Source organism: Neocloeon triangulifer, unplaced genomic scaffold, assembly GCF_031216515.1.
Source record: "Neocloeon triangulifer isolate White Clay Creek 2 clone unplaced genomic scaffold, ASM3121651v1 ptg000002l, whole genome shotgun sequence".
Lineage (NCBI taxonomy): Eukaryota > Metazoa > Arthropoda > Insecta > Ephemeroptera > Baetidae > Neocloeon > Neocloeon triangulifer.
This window is the reverse complement of record NW_026775545.1, coordinates 1,049,096-1,061,835: the sequence shown is the minus strand read 5'-3', so window position 1 is coordinate 1,061,835 and position 12,740 is coordinate 1,049,096. Positions and strand designations below refer to the sequence as shown.

Below are 12,740 nucleotides of genomic sequence, written 5' to 3'. Positions count from 1 at the left end.
AATAAAAATGATCTACCAATTTTTTCCTCTTTTCAATAGAGCTGGTAAAAAAATAGGATTTTTTTTGCATCAAAGTTTAACCTGTTTTGGAGAACCACAGAAACTTTCCAAATAAAAAGTAAATTGATTTTGGTGCAATGTGCAATCTTCCTTCAAAAAACAGACATTTGGTCCTGCTCGTCCAATTTCATCAGTTTTGTTTTGCAGTAAATTATCAGTTTTAGACCTTTTAATCTATTTTAGTTGATTTAAACATTGGTTTTTCATTCGCAATAAAATTTTCATAGTAAAAAGTCACTCAATTAATTTTAGTAAAATGTAGCCCAGCTTTTCTAGCAATATAAGTTTCGGTTAAACTTTTCAAAAATCTTTCAAAAATTTTTTCTTTGATAGGGAAAAACTCCGATTGGTTGATATTTGCAACTTTAAATATTTCAAATGAAAACGTTGTGATACCCTTTCTGCTCATTTTTTCCAATTAAATTATTTTCATGTATGACTTGAATGAACAACAAAAATTTAAGCTACAAATATTTATTGCATCCGCAAAGTGGTGTTTAGTCAAACAGTGAAAAAAAATCATCTGTTCTGGCGTGGTGGAGATCATATGTGGTGGGTCGTGTGGGCTTTGGAGTGTCACCGAGGGTGAGTGTCAGGCATCAGCTGCGAGTTTTATTCAAGGCTCTGTCCGAATGTTTGCATGTGCTGCAAAAATAAGGCATGAGGGACTGCACGAGGACCGTACGTCGAGCCAGGCCGGACTGGAGAATGGACCTCGCGGGAGCTGTAGAGAGGCGGGTTGGCACGGCCCAAGTTTATTCCGCCATTACCTGCGAATCAATGGTCACAGGATGTAGCTAGGAAAATACGAATCGCACCCGGGAGACCGGCAAAGAGAGGAGAGCTTACAGTATTTTCACCTCCCATTTGTTTTCGCCCGCACCGGAATTATATAGTCATCTAACTTGTCTCGTAAATTAAACCCGCTGTCGGCTTCGATCTCTAATCTTTTTTGCAATATATGTATGGACAAAAACTTGTTACGCACACCCAAGCTCCCGCCTCTCTTATCCACCGAGGATTTGCCAGAGCGCGCGGCTGTCGAGGGGTTTGCTTCGGTAATTGAGAGTACGCGGCGCTCCCCCCTTAAATTTAAATAAAACGCTGCGTGATTCTTTTCTCATCTGCGGACGGATCGATCTGGTAAATTGCCAATTAAAGTTGCCACAAAGGAAATCGGTTTTGGTCGCCAGATATAAATCACAAGAGGGCTTTCGATTGGCAAACGTAAAAAAAGTCAAGAGTTTTTACGCTCATTGAGATTAATTACCAAATGAGGACATTTTTTTCCTCAAGATTTTAATTTGCTTCGTTGAAATGGTACTTTTTTCAGATTAATACATTTTTTTCTGATTTTGGCTGATTTTGTTTAATTAAACATATTTATATAAGTTCATTTCCTTTTAATGTTTTATCTGAATATATTTTGCTGGAAATTCATATAATTCGAAAATATTATTGTACTCTAATTTATTTTCCTCTATCTAAAATAATTTTTAATGTTTCAATTGAATATTTTTAGCTAAAATTTGTATGATCATTTTATGTAAAATCAGTTGAGAATTTAAGCTTATAATAATATTTAATATTAGTGCTGTACTAGTAGTGCTGTTCTATTCATCCCCAAAATCAGTTTTTTTTTTACTAAAAAATCGTTAAATCGCTTAAAAGTGACCTTGACCTTTGACCTTCAGCTTTGGGTTCAACAGAAAAGTTTTTTGGCATAAAAATTACGTCCAGAGGTGAAATTTTTATCACTCTAGCATATTTCAAGTGGCTGTAAATTATTCACGTCAGTTCACGTTTATTGTTCGTTGAAATTGATTCATGGATATTTTCAAAATAAAAATTGAATTTTGCAAATAGCGCGTCTTCAGATTAGAATATGAGATTATTATAATTTTTTTTAATAAATTTTTTAATAATTTATTTTATTAACTTAATAAGCTAAAATTGGTGTAATATTGAGTAAAAATTGCATTCAAAGCAAATATATGAAGTAAAGAGAAATGAGATTTGGTAATTATGATTTAAAGCCTCTTAGTAAACTAAAAAAATTATTATTATCATCCCGTCTGTTCATTGATTATGGAATAAACGCCTGTGATGGGCAAAGCCAAAAGCAGCGAAAGTCTGAAGGGAACACTTTATACACCTTATCGCCAGTTGGCTGCAAAATCCACATGGCAGCGAAGTAATCGTGTTTTCTTGTAATGGAGTCTGTAATCGATGTTAGCAGTAAATTAATACGTCAATTGCCAGCTCTCTCCGCAGCGGCGCAACTACTCGCTTTTATGGTTTGCACCGGGGCAAAACAGCGCCGCACCATTTGGAAACAAACTTACCTGCTGCTGGGTGCAGGGGAGGGCCGGAGATGGACGACCGGCATTGTTTAAAATGTGCTCTGGGGTCCCAGAGGTGGAAAATAGGACTTTAGCCGAACGGAAAATAGCCATCAGTTAAGGTCCAAGCGATATTTACTGCTGACCACTCGGGCTGGCCGGCCGTGCAGCAGAAAACGCTCTCTTGTGTGGTTGCGGCCGGCAAACAAATGTGAATAAATTCACGCAACACACTCTCGCTGCGCACTAAAGCAATTACCGTTGCCCCTAATTTGGGAAGTAATAGACGCGCGGGTCTTTACTGCACGATGAGCTGTTAGGCTTTGTTTGCTTGGCTAAACACTTCTGAATAACTTATACGTGCAACAAATCACCACTAATTTTGAAAACAGAATAATTTGAAAATTAATCAGTTGCAAAATTGGAATATAGTTCTTTGTTATTATATCTTGCGTATTATGTCCAGAATCAGGGAAATGGGATTGAACTGATTTAAGTTCTTTATTTAACTCTTTTATCCTTTCGCATTTGTTGAAAATATCACTGTAATTTCAAATCAGGATATTAAAAGTTTAATCAGAAAAATTCAAATTATTCAAAATGGTTTTAACTCATAATTACAAGATATCTGTACCATTTCATTAGCGGCTAGAGGAGAAAAGTCTATATAAATTACTTAAATTAGAACAGCCATCCTGTAATTATCAGTGATCGCTGCGTTTGTATAAATTAAAAAAAAATATTTTTTTAAGTGGAAAAGTTATTGAAAAATACGGATACTAAAAAAATCAACTTAAAATAATTTTAAAGTAAATTAAATATATAATAATTAATTAATATTCTATTTTATATTTATAAATTTAATTCCAAAGTGGAAAAAACATATTTGTATGGAAAATAATTTTTTTCACACTTTGTGCTACAACATACTTTGGTTTCTCTTGCAACTATCTAGTTTCCTGCAAATCTAAACGTACTATCACATTAAAGCGAGGCAGAATCAGAAAACAGGATGTTCCCTGTAGATACTTGCAGCGTTCGTGGAAATGCTGCTCATTTGTTTTCCAACAGTAGCTGTTTTGATGCTACGGAAATGCGCCTGTTTTGCAGGAAATAAAGCAGTGTGCGACATTTGGAGGGACGAGCGGCATGACAAAGAGGTGTATTGACTGCCTAATGGCGGGGAAAATAGGCAGCAGCAATCACGCCAGACACCGTCCAAATGCACCGTCCACATAAATTCGGTCTGCAATACAAATGGCGCAGTCAAATGCGGCCTAGGATGGATAAATGGCGCGGTCGTAATCCGCGGTCGAGAGAGATGCATGGCCAGTGTCCGGTCGGGTAAATAAAGTGGCCGGTATTACGCGTGCTTTAGGGATACACAGAGAAATAATGCGAGTGCCAGAGCACATTGATCACACGCCACGCTGGACGCGACTCTATCTCTCTTGATGACGCCAACTTGAAAAATTTCACTGATTTCCAAGCAAATATATGACTTGATCTTTCCGGCTTCTCTTCCAAGCGATTTTCAAAGCAATTCAAGTAAAAATATTTCAAATTATATCTGTATGATAACAGAAATTATTTAAATAAAAATATAGGAAAAAATTATAGTTTTTTTTATGGCAATACCAATATTTTTTGTACATTAATTTAGTTAGATATAAAGCGACAACGCCAGTTTCTGTCAGCAGCCCTGTGTCTCCTTAATTTAAAAAAAAAAATTATAAAAAAGCAGAAAAGGTAAACTTTAAGGTAACCAAAGAAATGGGATATTTTTTAATTTTTTTTTTTTTTTTTAATTTTGAGCTTTCAAAAAGAACATTAATTGTATCAATCTACTTCCACTTAACATATTAATATTTTTACACTGACCCTAAAATTTTCGGTCTTTGAAGTCAGATCCTTCAAACAGCAATTTTACATTTTTAAATAATGAAAAACTCCCCTAATTCTGATTATAAACAATTCCACCGAGTATATTTTCCTTTGGTCTACTGCGCTTCTGTGTGACAGGCTCAGATTTTACAAATGTGTAGGATGTATGTTTTCCATATATCGGAAATGAGTATTTTTATTAATATTAAATATTTTTATTTAATTGTTTGAAAGCTGCAAAAGTTTTGGCGGAAGTGAATTAACAGTTCCTAAATATTAACTCTTTTTGTGTGGTAAATATTTTTCTTTACCATAATTAATCAAGAATATAAATAAAAAAAAAAAATATTTTACAAACTACGTTAATTTTAATCTGCTTGATACTTGATGTCAGAAACTTGACTGGATAATATAATTTTAATGGTAATAAACAAGAAATAACTGAAAATTTATTATTCGTAATTGGATCATTGCATAAAAAGAAGTTTTGCTCTATATTATTCAGCTCGTATTTTTATTGAATTTTAATTTCCACAATCTTGAAACTTCAATGCTCGATATTCAAAAAGCATACATAATCCCGTCTGCAAAAGTTGGAATGGCTCCTGCTGTTGTAGTAGTTGTAGTACGTGCAGTTGCAGAGGCACGACTTGTCGGAGGACGAATAATTATTGGAGCTCGAGTTGTTTTCGCGGCTCGTGTGGTTGGGGCACGCGTATTTTGAGGTGGAATGATTTGAATTACAAACATTTGATCAAGGGTCGTGGAAGTAAGTGTAGTAACAGCTAGTGCAGTTTGGACCGTTTGAGTAGTTAACGTCGTTTCAATGGTTGTGAGCGCTGGAGTAAGCGTAGTTTGGGGTGGGAGTGTTTGCGTAGCTATAGTCTCTTCAGGGGTCGTTGGATTAAGTGTAGTTGGAGCCCGTGTTGTTTGGAGTTGGACAGTTTGAGTAGCCGTAGTTGGTTCAGGGGTCGTTGAAGTAAGTATAGTTGGAGTAATTGTCGTTTGGGGTGGAAGAGTTTGAGTAGCTGTAGATATTTTAGGGGTCGTTGGATCAAGTATAGTTCGAGCAAGTGTGGCTTGGGATGCGGAAGTTTGAGTAGTCATTGTTGGTTCTGGGGTTGTTTGAGTAAGTTTAGTTTGAACAAAAGATGTGGTTTGAAGTTGGACAGTAAAAGTAGCTAATGTTGGTTCAGGGGTCGTTGGAGTAGGTATGGTTGAAGTAACTGTCGTTTGGGGTGGGAGAGTTTGAGTAGATGTAGATATTTTAGGGGTTGTTGGATCAAGTACAGTTCGAGCAAGTGTGGCTTGGGATGCGGAAGTTTGAGTAGTCATTGTTGGTTCAGGGGTTGTTTGAGTAAGTTTAGTTTGAACAAGTGTCGTGGTTTGAAGTTGGACAGTAAAAGTTGTTAACGTTGCTTCAGGGATTTTGGTATCAGGTGTGACATTTTGAGTAGTTAATATTGATTCAGGGGTTGTAGGTGCAATTGGGGTTAAATCATATGTAGTTTGAGGTGGAACAGTTTCAATGACGAAGACTTCTTTGTCAGGGAGGGATTGATTATCGAAAAATTTTGTGGTTTCGGGTTGATAACTTTGAACATCAAGAGGTTCTGTAGGAAGTGATGATTTAGTTTCGGAACTTTGAACAATGGATATTGGTGCATCATATTGTGTTGTAATAGGGCTCATTTTTACATCTATTACGGTTTTCGGAACACGTGTAAAGGTAAATTTGTGTATATTAAATACAGTTTGAAAATGTGAATTGCCTGGTCCATTTGAATCTCCTAAGTTCAAGAACATTATATACAAGGCACTTTTGTTGAAACGAAAGAAACTTACTTTTCGCAACTTTAGTTGTTGTTCGCATAACTCCGACACTCGTTCTTCCTGTTGCTCTGCTCTGAAGGTTATTTTGCGTAAGGTATTTTAAGTTTTAAATATCATAACTGTACCCATATTTTCGTTTTGATATCCTTCAATAGAACTGATGTTGAAAAAGCTTTGACCGGCTTATCAAATGTGCACTTTGAGTTTCCACAGCATTTATTTATATTTTCTCTTCTTAATTGCATTGCAAGTCGAGGAGAAGAGTCGGTTCCTATTATGCAGGAAAACATGAGAGAGGTTTAATTTTAATTTATGAATATAGCCTTTTACCTTTGACAGGGATTAACTTCAATTTCATTGATAAGTTCCGATTGGCCATTATAGTGCCACAGTATCCCTGAATTTGAAAACTTAAAAATTCGAATCATTAAAAACAGCTTTCGGTTTAGTTACATGATTTGCATAAAATATCAAGCACCCAACGATGAGATATTGCACTGCGAGCATGGCTCAAAACTCTACTGTGGAAACTTTCCATGGAAACACAAAGCTTTTACAAAGGTCACAGGATGTTTGTTTTGCAATCTATTGAAAAGCGAATGCATTGTTAATTTTTTATCGTTTTGTTTGTGGCTTGAAAGCTATACAACGTTTTGACGTAAATCAACAGCACGTTAAAATTTGATAGGTTGTTTATTTCAACAAATACATAATTTTAAATTTAAAGTGGCTAGAGGTTTTATGCACTGATTTTTTTTTCTTTAATTGATGTGGCAGAATTTTACAGCTTTTTTCAAAGGTTATTGTAAGATATTTATTGTTTATGAATGAAGGACATTGTTTTTCTTAAACAATAAATAAATAAATAAATAGCAAAACTCAACGAGAAAAATCCAACTTTAAATGCAAATCACTTATATTCTTTAATTATTTTAAAAGCAATGAAATCATTTTTGAAAATTTATTCAACTACAGTAAAAAGAAGAATGAATTATTTTTCTAAATTAAATCCCTACCCTATTGTCACTGTTCTTCCCCTTAAACATGATATTAAAGCCTTGCAAAAATGTGTTCCAGACGGTGCAGGTTCTCGCCACACGGTCCGGAAATTAGGCACCGATTGACGTCCGCTCTTTGGCCACAGGTAAGTCTGGCGGATTAAATGGATAGTTGTTGTGCCGCTCTCTATTAAAATATGATGGAGCGGCGCCGGTGGTTTGTGTGCGGCGTAATTTATAGCGGAGGAGTGTGCGGTAAGAAGCGTGGCTGAGTGTGTGGTTATACGAACGTGATGCCCCCCCTTGAACCCTTATCGCCGGCTCACGCTTCGTGGCTCCCGCTTTTCAATGGGCAGGCAGACACGCGAACTGCTGTCACTTTTCCCTGCCCTCGCAACCCTTTTGCGTCGTGTCCTCGCTGCGAAGCTGGCAATCGCCGGCACGTCTCGTTGTCCGTTTGTTTCCACTCGGTTTGCGGAGGAATAAAATGAGCGACTCATGCACGCAAACGGGACATTTTCCTTAATTAAAATGTGCATTCATTACACATTTTATTAGTTTTTTTCTGCATATTTTTACTTTTCTTTCAAAACAGAATATATGGATGAAAATAGATCCACTTAAAATTCTTAATTGCTTTTATTTTATCACAAAAAACGTTTTGAAATGTAAATTTATTAGGTTTGTTAATTTAATTAATTTTACGTCATTGGAAATATTTTTAACTTTATCACTTAAAAAACAAATATCATGCTTGACTAGAATTCGCATGTATATATTTTAAAATACTGCAGGAAATGATGATTTTTATTTTGGTAAATTTTAGAAGAGAAATTTGTTAATTTTTTTAATCGCCAAATTTTCAAATACATAACAATAAATTATATCAAATTGATCAATTTTTGGCAACTTCTACAAGCATTACATATTTTAATAAAAAAATATTGATATTTTTTACAATTAAGTATGCAATGCTTGTAGGAGTTGCCAAAAATTGATCTGCGGCGTTAGACTGAGTTTGTTCTCGGATTCCAATCACGATCTCACAATTTCTCACTTTTACGACGAGCACCACCTTTATGGGCCGCTGCTGCTACTTTGCGTTATGATTCATTACTTTCTAATAAATTTTAAACTTTACGTTCCCCTCCATTCCCAGTAAAAGTTTAAGTACAGTTCTAAATTAAAGTTGGCCGCGGGTGCAGCTCAAGAGAGAAACTTTTTATTGGCGTACGGGTTGTGCAATTTGTCTGGCGAAAAAGTGCTTCACACCCCGAATGGGGAGCAGCTAGGCGGACAATCGCGTCACGCTGAATGCAAATCGCTTTTTTCGCTTTTAATTAGCCCACGCCGGGGCGCATTTGCATCATCAAAGGAGCGCGCGCAAAAAGCTGCAGGAATTCGCTCGCGCTTCCTTCCCCCCTGATGAATTTTATTCAGCCAAGGGTGTATGTGTGTGTGTGTGTGCGCTCTCTTCAAACAGGGGCTAATTACCCGCCGCCGCCGTTGCTTGTTACCTGCATAAATCCGCGCTCGGCTAATTTTGATGCCGCCACTTGCAAAGTCATGCTCAAAATCACGCCAAGTGGCTCCCTAGCTCCTGCGATATTGTCGTGCAGAAAATAATCCGCGCGCCATTCACTGCGTTCAAACAGGCATTATTCCATTCAGACCACTCGAGCTCTTTCTTTGCTTATGATTTTATACGCTCCGCAAACTGCGGATCCTCGATTAATGTCCTCATGCCACATTTTGTGTGCATGTTTACTCTACTTCAAATCGTGACTCGACTCTCAGCGCGGCACTTCTGAAATTGTTCCACCGTTAGATTCGTGAGCAACCTCTTCCGTGTGCCTGTGTATGAAATATAAAATTGATTATAAAAAGCGCCAAGCTCTAAAAAAATTGACCATTTGTAGTTTTCACTTATTAATTTTTTTAACTTAATTTTTAATCTTAATGTAATAAAACTGAATTAAAATAATTTAAAAATATTGCATTAGGTGACCATAGTTTTCTTTTACTTTTTAGATTTTAATTTTTCATTATTATTGCTTTCCTTTTAACATATAAGAATTAAAATCCCAAAATTTGGATCCAGCCAAGGAAGAAGCTCATTTTTTGGCCTCTATTTCCCTGAGTGCATTCCCAGAACTATTCTCTATTTTTAATGTTGTTCATTTGTCCATTATCTAGACTTCTTAAATTCCTCTTTTTTTCTCAAATCATTACTTTAAATTTAATTCAAATGAAACACTGTTTATTTTTGTGACTTTTGCATTAAAATTTTGTGTAAAATCAATTGATACTAAAATTTTTTTGGATTGAAAGGAATTGTTAAACAAAACGGCACCACCACTCTAGCAAAGATTTTGCCCTCCCGAAATCAGACATCATCCGCCTTGCAATTAGCGAACATCGATTGTAATTATTTTACCCAATTACATTATTAAAACCAAATAAAATCTAATAGTATAAAAATAATTTATGAAGAAATAATATTAAATTTAAGTGCTTTAAATTCTTTGAAATCGAGCTCCATACAATTTTTAGATAAATGTTAATTATCCTAAATTCCATTTCCCATCTGAAGATCTCTTTCTCAAAATAAGAAAATAATTCTACTAGCCACAATGGCTTTTTGCTTAGAAAAATTCGAATTTGATCTTAAAATCAAAAGTCTTTTTCACCTGCGCCCAGCAGTATAATTTTGAAATGAAGAAAAAACAGCAATTTATTAACTGTTACAAAAACATTATCTTGCACTTATAAAATTAAAACATTATTATTTTCTATATTTATTAATTATTAATAAAAAGTTTGTACTTGTAATTTGGCAATTAAATGTGACCCTTTGAACTCTACATTCTATATTACAAAAAAAATATACTCCAAACTTGAACAAGCGTCATTACCAAAGCAGGCGAATTTTTTAAACGAAAATTGCGCACTCGACTTTTTTAATTAGTCTTGCGTTGGCACTGGAAACGCGATGCTCTCGCTGCAAACTCTTGAGAACAACACGGTAGCAATAATTCCACGACCGCAAATGCTCTCAGGCCGCTAATTAGCGATGGCGCCGTTTTAATCGATAAAGTATGTGTGTACAGCTGCAAAGCAAGGGAGGCTGTGTCGCTTCTCATCCCTCATCGTCGTCGCGCAGTGCAAGGGGCTAAAAAGGAGGCAATTAAAATTCTAGCCAAGAAACCATGCCACCGTCTTTGCTCGGCGCCGCGCGCTGCTTTTAAAACTGCTGCTGGCTCAGTGAAAAGCTTATACAGCCATGAAAGAAATAATACTCGCGTCCGTAATTAGCGACTGTCAACTTAGCGTTAAGTTTGTGTAGCAGTACTAACGAGCAGCATATTACACGGTGTGTGCCTCTCTTTTCTCTTTGCTCGTCTTTATGCTTGCTTGTTACTCAAAACAACGCCGCGCCGCCGCTCCAGCAATTACCCTCGAATTTATGCACTTTGCAATCAGCATGCAAATTTCCTCTTTAATCGGCGCAGAGCTTCTGATTGAGCGGCGTGTGCTTTTGTTACGAAAGGGTTCGGAATTTTAATTGCCGGTTTGATTGCCTCTCGCGCCCCCTTTGTATTTATTATTCTCTCTGGTGTGTGAGAGTTGAAGCAGCTGCCTTTGTGAGACACTTTTGATGGCTCTCTGGTGATAAAATTTGATAATTTAAATTCAAAACTTTCATTTCAATTTCGCTTTAAGCACTCGCATGAGACAATCATGTATTGGAGCTTTCGCACAATTAAAATAATCAATCCCAAGGAAGAAATAAGCTGTTCAAATAATACATTAGCTATACCATTTTTTTTTATTAAATTCGCCTCTGCCAACCTCATATGATAGCACATTAAAATTTTAAATAATTTAATTCCATCAAGAATGATTTATAGTTTATTTTAAATAATTTACACAGACATGTGTTTAGAGAAACTAATATTGTCTAGAATAAAACAATTTATCCAAAAAAAGAAAGAAAAAACGTAAAAATTAATCTTTTAAGTAAATATATTTATTTTACATTTTTTTTAAGCTTACAAGCGCATCTTTTCAAAATTTATGAGCAGATTTTGTTCCGGATGACAAACTGTAGTAGTTCGTTGCTCTCAGCTCTTTTTTCTCCACATTTCCGCTTTCCAGGTGGGAGTTTGCAGGCTGCAGTGCGTGTGTGTGTCTCGTTTTTCCCTAATTGGACGGCACTTTGCGACGCAATTAAAATCCACCTTCTCATTGACTTTGCACCGAGCAATTTGCATGAATACACAGGCCCGTTTTGCCCCGCGATGTCTTTATGGCCGCTCTGGCTCAAGGCACTGCATGCGAGCACAGCATTCATTTCTAGAGCTTCTTTATTAGCCTGCCGGCTACACGTGGCAATTAGAGCGACGCGAGAGAGCAGCTTTACCTTTGCCCTCTCTTTCTCTCGCTGATTATTTCCACTGGCGCGCGTGCAAAAATTCGCTTTTGAATAACAACGGCCGCGAATTTGTGCACGCATTTATTACGTGCGCTCGCTCTTATTGAAAACGGCTCTCGCGCCCACACACATTAATTGCGAGTTCAAAAGGCGCGCTAATTGGCGACTAAAACTGCCCACGTTTGGTTTCAGCAAATCCACTGCCAACTTCCAGCGTGCACGGAACTTTTGAATTCATATTATGGGCAGTCCACAAAAAAGGGGAGAAGAAAAGACTAATTATTTGTGGAAATTGCTAGAGGGTTGGGTTCAATTTAAAATTTCGTTTTACAAAATGTTAACAGTAAATTAAAAAAATACTAATACAATTAGTCATTAATCTTATAAATATTTGCTTTTATTGAAAAAATTAAATAAAATTTGGGGATTTTTTATTTAATTTTTTATTTATAATTATTTGAATTATTGATTTTTGATGCGTAAAACAAACGATTAGATTACATCATTGTTGTCAAGCACTTTAAAATAAGTATAACAAAAAAAAATATATATGTTGCAATTAAACATTTAAATTAACATTATAATCTTCAGCAAAGATATAGTTAGATGTTGTGATTTCTGTATATGTTTTGTGTTTATCTAAAATTAAAATGCTACAAATTATAACTGATTATTTTAAAACATTATTACATACATATATAAAGAAAATCAATATATAGTTCATGTTGCAGAATGCTGGTTGCACTGATAGGAAGCAGGGATGTGTGTAAATGTGATAAATTTTACTCTAGTTCAGTGCTTATTATTAAAAAAAAAAAAAAAAAAAAATCACAAAGGAGTTAAAATGAATTTCATTAATTAAAGTTTTTCTTATGAATCAATTTAAGCAAATAAATGTATATTAATCTGCATGACTTTTGTTGCGAGAGAATAAATATGTGAATTGTTGTATATTGCATCAAACTGCTTAATGTCACGCATTTTTAATCGTTAAATATTTCGGATGCGATTTAATTTACTTTTAATATAAGTTTCAATAAATTTTTCCAAAGTTGAACAATTTCCATCATTGTGACAACCCATTTGCAGGGACAGTAGCAATAGAGACCAAACGGAGGGCATTCGAGTCTCTCAACTTGAAGCATAAATCAGGGGTGCACATTGCACAATCAGATTGAGCTATGTTTG

General features: G+C 35.6%; 1 protein-coding gene across 4 annotated transcripts in view; it reads left to right on the top strand.

Annotated features, from left to right (window-relative positions):
* The window catches only part of LOC132204167 (LIM domain only protein 3-like), a 155,209-nt gene that overhangs the window by 85,714 nt on the left and 56,755 nt on the right, over positions 1–12,740 (top strand). For all 4 annotated transcript variants that reach the window (XM_059632497.1, XM_059632516.1, XM_059632488.1 and 1 more), the window contains one exon: positions 7,197–7,263. The gene's annotated coding sequence lies outside the window, so the exon portion shown is untranslated. The remainder of the gene's footprint in view (positions 1–7,196; positions 7,264–12,740) is intronic.